The following is a 7,376-nucleotide window of genomic DNA, read 5'->3' as shown; positions in this document are numbered from 1 at the left end:
TGTTTGGAGTATGCTGCGCTTCTTAGATCTGTAATTTTATGTCTTTCATAAGAGGGGAAATTTTCATTAATTATTTCCTCTATTATTGCTTCTGCCCCCTTTCCCTTCTCTTCTCCTTCTGGGACACCAATGATACATACATTATTGTACTTTGTTTCATCCTTGAGTTTCCGGAGACGTTGCTTGTGTTTTTTCATTCTTTTCTCCATCTGCTCCTTTCCGTGTAGGCTTTCAGGTGTTTTGTTCTCCAGTTCCTGAGTGTTTTCTTCTGCCTCTTGAGATCTGCTGTTGTATGTTTCCATTGTGTCTTTCATCTCTTGTGTTGTGCCTTTCATTTCCATAGATTCTACTAGTTGTTTTTTTGGACTTTTGATTTCTGCTGTATACATGACCAGTGCTTCCTTTACAGTCTCTATCTCTTTTGCAATATCTTCTCTAACCTTTTTGAATTGATTTAGCATTAGTTATTTAAATTCCTGTATCTCAGTTGAAGTGTACGTTTGTTCCTTTGACTGGGCCATAACTTTGTTTTTCTTAGTGTAGGTTGTAATTTTCTGTTGTCTAGGCATGGTTTCCTTTGTTATCCAAATCACGTTTTTCCCAGACCAGAACAGGCTCAGGTCCCAGAGGGAAGAAATATTCAGTATCTGGTTTCCCTGCGGGTGTGTCTTAGAAAATTGCTCCACCCTTTGATGCCTCGGGTCACTGTGCTTTTCTGCCCAGCAGGTGACGCCTGTTAGGGTATAATTCTTGACTGGTGTGAGGAGGTATGGCCGTGTTCCCCCCAGGCTCTGGGGTCTGGTTCTGAATGGAAAGGGCCCCACCCCTTTCCTCCTAGAGAAGACAGACCCCTCAGGTGGAGGTCATTAGCATTTCAATGGTCTCGCTCTCTGCTTGTGCTGTCTCCACCCTTCTCTGCTTCACAGCCCTGGAAACTGAAAATGACTGGGGCTTTCTCCACTGAGCCAAAAAAGAAACAGATAGTCCCCTTCAGACCCAGTCCAAGGCAACCCTCTGGCTCTCCCAGGTCAGTCATCACCCATAGCCTCTGTCTGTTTTTGGGGGATGCGTACCTGTAGTGAGCAGTTCACGCTCACTGCTTAAAACCCTAGTTGGAGCTCAGCTGAGCTATATTCGCTTGCTGGGAGAGAGCTTCTCTCTGGCACCACGAGGCTTTGCAGCTCGGGCTATGGGGGAGGGGGTCTCACGACTTGGATCCGCAGGTTTTACTTACAGATTTTATGCTGTGTTCTCGGGCATTCCTCCCAATTCAGGTTGGTGTATGATGAGTGGATGGTCTCGTTTGTCCCCCCGCAGTTATTCTGGATTATTTACTAGTTGTTTCTGGTTTTTTGTAGTTGTTCCAGGGGGACTACTTAGCTTCCACTCCTCTCTATGCCGCCATCTTGCCCCTTCTCCCTGATTTATTTTTGATATCACTCTTTTGTTGGATATGTCTGAAGCACAAAAGTTTTTTTTTTTTATTTTGATGAAGTTCAATCTATTTTTTCTTTTGTTGCTTGTGATTTCAGAGTCACAGCTAAGAATCCTTTGCCAAATCCAAGAGCATGAAGCTTTACTCCTACATTTTCTTCTGAGTTTTATAGTTTTAGCTCTTACGTTTAGACCTTTGTGTTAATTTTGGCATGTTGCGTGGGTAAGGGTCCACCCTTATTCTTTTGCATGTGGATATCTAAATTTGTTGAAAAGACTATTTGCCTCCACTGGTTGGTCTTCTCACCGTTGTCAAAGATCAGTTGACCATAGATGTATGGGTTTTTTTCTTATTATCATTCCATTGATTTATATGTCTATCCTTGTGCCAGTACCATATAGTCTTTGTTACCATTGTTTTGTAGCAAGTTTCTAAATTGGAAAGTGTGAGTCCTCTTATTTGTTCTTTGTTTTCAAGATTGTTTTGGCTATTCTAAGTCTCTTCCTATTCCAAAAGAATTTTAGAATCAGTTTGTCAATTTGTACAAAGAAGTCAGGTGAGATTCTAATAGAAAATGCATAGAATCTGTCAATCAGTTTGACATCTTTACAATGTTAAGTATTCTGATCCATGTACATGGAATGTTTTCCCAGTATATTTATATGCCTTTAATTTCTTTCAACAATGTTTTATAATTTTTAGAGTGTATGTTTTTTGGTTAAATTTATTCCTAAGTATTTTATTCTTTTTGATATTATTATAAATGGAGTCTTCTTAATTTCATTTTTCAATTGTTCATTGCAAGTGTATAGAATTACAAGTGATTTTTGTATATTGATCTTGTATCCTGCAAACTTGCTAAATTCCTTTTTAGTTCTAATAGTTTTTTAGTGGATTCCTAAGGATTTTCTAAATAAAAGGTCATGTTATCTGTGAATATAAATGGTTTTACTTCCTCCTTCCCAATCTGGGTGCCTTTTATTCTTTTTTCTTGACCAATTGCCGTGGCTAGATCCTCCAAACCTCCACTCCAGTATAATGTTGAATAAAAGTGTTAAGAGTGGTCAGCCTTGTCTTTTTCCTGATCTTAGGGTGACTGCTTTCAGTCTTTTAGTGTTAAGAATGATGTTAGTTGTGGGTTTTACGTAGACTTTTATCAGGTTGAGGAAGTTCCCTTCTATTCGTAGATTGCTGAGTGTTTTATCATGAAAGGGTGTTGGAGTTTGTCATATGCTTTTCTTCCCGTCTATTGAGATCATCATGTAATTTTTAATAATCTATCAATATGATGTATTATATTAATTGATTTTTGGGTGTTAAATCATTCTTGCATTTGTGGGGAAAATCGCACTTGGTCATTGTGATTCTGTATCAGTTGTCTAGGCTCTGGTATCAAGTTATATTCACAGGAGACATTGTGGGAGAACAGCGCTCCCACCTCTCGACTGCACTTGTCCAGGACTTAACCTTAGCAACAGGGAGCTAGGGACAGGATGGGAAACAATGATATCCTGCTCCTCTTGGAGAGGAAGCTCTCCATCAGGGGGCTGAGGGGAAAAGGAGCCCCATGTTCTTTGTAGCAGTCTGCGGTGGAGTCTCTTCCTCACTGAGCTGGGAGTGGGGAGAGGGACTCACCTTGGTTCAAATACCAAGATTCTCAAATATACCAACTCTCACCTTTCTTACCAAATTCTCATGTATTGTCTTGAATAGATGTTTCTTCATTTGCTGTTTTAGGACCATTTCCAGAGTCTTTTAATGTTTTTTTAATAAAATTTCTTTTAATAATTTTGACCAGTTTCACTGGGGAGTGGGCCAGCATAACTGCTTGTACTGTCAGTCCAGAAACTGAGCCACTCGATAGTGTTGTTGGGTGTGTCTCTTTGAATTTCTTTTTTAGTGGTTGCTCTAGGTGTTACTTTTATATAAATAATTTATCATTGTCTACTGATATCATTTTACAGGTTTGAGTAAAGTATAGAAATCTTTCCTCCCTTTAAGTCTCTTTACTATCCCCATTTATAATATAATTGTCTTAAATATTTCCTTTATATACCTTTAGATCCACATCATACAATGTTAGAATTTTTGCTTCAATCATCAAACATAATTTAGAAAACTCAAGAGAAGAAAAACAGCCTATTGAATCTACCCTTATTTTTGTTTACCATGTTTTTTTCTTCCTTTTTGATGTTCCAAGGTTCATTCTTTTATTGTTTCCTGTCTGTTTAGAGAATTCCCTTTAGCCATTCTTTTAGAGTAGGTCTGCTTGTAATAAATTCTCTTAGTTTTCTTTCATTAGAGAATGTCTTGATTGCCCTTTCATTCCTGAAGCACATTTTTGCTAGTTATGGGATTCTGGATTCACATTTCTTTCCATTTAGCTCTTGAAAAAATGCACCATTTCCTTCTATCCTCCATGGTTTCTGGTGAGAAATCTCTGTTATTTGAATTGTTTTTCTCTTTTGGAAAGATGCTGTTTTTCTCTGGCTGCTTTGAAGATTTTTTCTTTCCTTTTGGTTTTCAGAAGTTGAACTGTGATATGCCTTGATATGGATGTTTTGAGTTTATTTTGTATGGATAAATTCCTAAACTTTGCCTTGAATGTGTAGATTTATGTCTGTTGCCAGATTTGGGGAGTTTTCAGCCATTGTTTCTTTGAGTACTTTCACAACCCCACCTCTTCCTCTGCTTCTTTGTGGATGCCAGCAATGCAAGTGTTATATTTTTGTTAAAGACCCACAAAACTCTGAAGCTCTGTTCCTTTTTCTTTGCAGTCTCTTTTCTGTCTATTGTTCAGATCAAGAAATTTTTATTGTTATGCCTTCTAGTTCCCTGATTCTTTCCTCTTTCCCTGTTATTTTGCTGTTGAACCCATCCACTGAGCTTTTTATTTTGACTACAGTGTTTTTCAATTTTAAAATTTTCATTTGGATCTTCTTTTGCTTTTCTGCTGAGACTTTCTATTTTTCTCATTTGTTTCTAGCGTGTTCATACTGCTCTTTGAAGCATTTTAATCTCATGGCTGCCTTAAAATATGTGTCAGATAATCTAACTCTGTCATCTTGGTTTTGGCTTTTTCATTAATTTGTTTTTCTTCATTCAGTTTGAGATCTTTGTATGATGAATTGTTTTCAGTTGAAACCTGGACTTTTTTATAGTATGGTCTGAGACTCTAGATCTCATTTAAACCTTTTAGCTGGCTTTCTCTGACACTACTTTTGCAGGGGAATGAGGGAGGCTTCCACCTTATCACTGCCAGGTGGAAGTAGAAGTCTACATTCCTCACTTGGCTTCTCTTGACTCATAAGTGGGGAGGTGAGGGGGGTCCTCATTACTCCTAGGGCAGGGGTGGTAGTTCTGGCTTCCCACATGGGCTGCTCATGGGAGAGGCCTCTTTACCACTGGGCAATGGTGAAAGTCCTGATGCTCTACTAGTCTCCCTCAGGCACCATCCCAGTGGGAAAGGTGAGAGGTGCCTTGTTACTGCCACATGGGGTGGAAGTCAAGGATCCTCATGTCATCCCCAAGACACTGCAGGTGGGGGCCCATTCCCAGCCAGCAGGAATGAAAGTCCTGTCTTCCTGTTGACCTTCCCTGACATCACTCCAGTATGGGTTGTTGAGACACCTCATTACAGACTCGTTGGATGAAAGCATAGGCTTCCCACTTGGCTTTTGCTGGAAGGTAAGGCTACAGTTTTCTGTGTAATATTTGTCTGGAGTACAGCAGTTATTATCCAGAAGTTTTCTGTCTAGCTTGGTTGCCCATTTCTTGGTCCTTTGGCTAGAGAGAAAAGGCTTTTGTTGGCTTGTGTGCATGTGTGTGTGTGTGTGTGTGTGTGTGTGTGTGTGTGTGTGAATGTGCATGCATGCATTTTTGTATTTCTGGTCTTGCCTGCTTCTTCATCTGCAAGTCTGGGACATATAGGACAAAAAGAAAACCTACAGAACATACCACCATGTCATTCCTTGATCCTGAGTTCCTTAGCAGGTCTGCCTTATTCTTTTCACCTTTCAGAGGCTTCATATGTTTGTTTATGTATAATGTCCAGGATTTTTAATTGTGCTTTATCCCAGAACTGGAAGTATCCTTACTTTTTTTTGTTTGTTTGTTTAGTTCTACCAATTACTGAGAAAGAGGTGTTAAAATATCCTTTTTTCTAGGGTTTAATTTTACATAATACATGTAAAATACCTAGCACTTTGCATGGCACAGATTAAGCTCTTACTGATCTTATTCATCATTCAACAAATACCTTAAGCACCTACTTACTACATGCCAGGCAGTATTCAGCTTATCAGGGGTTCAACGAAACAAAGCCCCTGCCCTTATGAAACTTATATCTTAGCAGAAGGAGACATATTTTAAACAAATACATTGTCAGGTGGGGATAAATAGCATGGACATATATAAAGCAAATCAAAGGAATAAGAACTATAATTGGCAATGCAGGAAAAAGGGTTGCTTGGTGATACTGGATGTCCAAGGAAGACTCTCTGATAAAGTGTAATTTGACCTGTAGATGTGAAGGAGCAAGCTATAAGGGTATCTGGGTGAAGAGCAGAGATCCTTCCTCTGATCTGGTGAAATTACGGATTACTGACCTTGTTTCTAAGGGAAGAATATCATTACAATTTTTCACTGGTCAGGCTGTGTTGCAAATCCAGGACAGAACATTGCTTCCAGGATGAAGAGTAGAAGATCTTGGTCTAGGGTTGGCTTGTATAATTTATAAATTACACAATTTTTAAATTATCCTCTTTGTACCTCAGTTTCCAAAAGGATTCTGTCTCACATGGTTAGTGAGCATCACATGACTGACAAATTGTATGTGAAAGCACTTTGTAAATAAAACAGTGCTATGAGATTATAATATTTTATAATTATGTCATTATTACTGCAGTCCTGTCCAACTTGGAATCAAAGATATTTAGATTGGATTTTAGATATTATTTATCTCAAACTCTTCTTTTTATGTGTGAAGAAACTGAGATCTGTAGTGAAAGGCTTCGTGATAATATAGAACTGTGGTTTTCAGAGAGTGGCGCCTGGACTAGCAGCATCAGCATCACTTGGGAACTTGTTAGAAATGTAAATTCTTGGGCCCCAGCCTGGACCCATTGAATCAGAAGCTCTGGAGGCAGTCCTAACAGTCTGAGTTTTAACAGTCCCTCCAGATGATTTTGTTGTGCACCAAAGTTTGAGGATTGATGTGGAAGTTCACATAATCTTTTGACTCATGAAGGATGATTCTAGAAGTCTTAATACCCAGGGTCAGCCTCAGCAAAATTGAGAGTAAATGGCCTTTTTCGAGGCAATTTCTTATCTTCCCTTTTATCCTGCCTCAGTGCTGCCTTCCTTTAGGACACATTGTAAGGTGCCTATTCTTTTAGATGCTTTATTAATTGGCTAACCAATAGCTCTAGCAAGGGTGTTAGTCAAAATTATTTGCATTTTCAATTTAATAAGAGATTTTGGAAAGTAAGCATCCTCTTGTACCTTAAGTATTCAATCTCTAATAATAGGAGATTTAGATTTAAGATAAAAGGGGAGATAATGTTCTGGAGTGGAGGAATCAAGATTTTTTTTGTTTTTGATACCTGGTTATTTGAACATTATGAATAGAGTTGAGAGAAAAAACATTCATGGTATTTCCAACTATCAGTATGTCAAAGGTGCTAGAATTCACTTTGCAGTAGCCATGGTCTTTACGTTCTCAGAATATAGAGAAGAAAAGGCACTGGCCTTATTACAGATTAGTACGAGATTTTATTAGAGTCACTATACCTGGCTAGATAGCAAAAACACTAGGGCATGGTCATTTCTGCCTAGTTCCCTATGTGTTCATTATAAATAGGTTTCTCTGTAAAAGTTAGAGAAAAAGACTCTTGCCCTTTGTAACATTTTACAGTCTGCTTCCAGTCTCAATTTCCTTCCA

This window comes from Choloepus didactylus, chromosome 18 (assembly GCF_015220235.1).
Source record: "Choloepus didactylus isolate mChoDid1 chromosome 18, mChoDid1.pri, whole genome shotgun sequence".
Lineage (NCBI taxonomy): Eukaryota > Metazoa > Chordata > Mammalia > Pilosa > Megalonychidae > Choloepus > Choloepus didactylus.
This window is presented reverse-complemented; position numbering follows the sequence as displayed.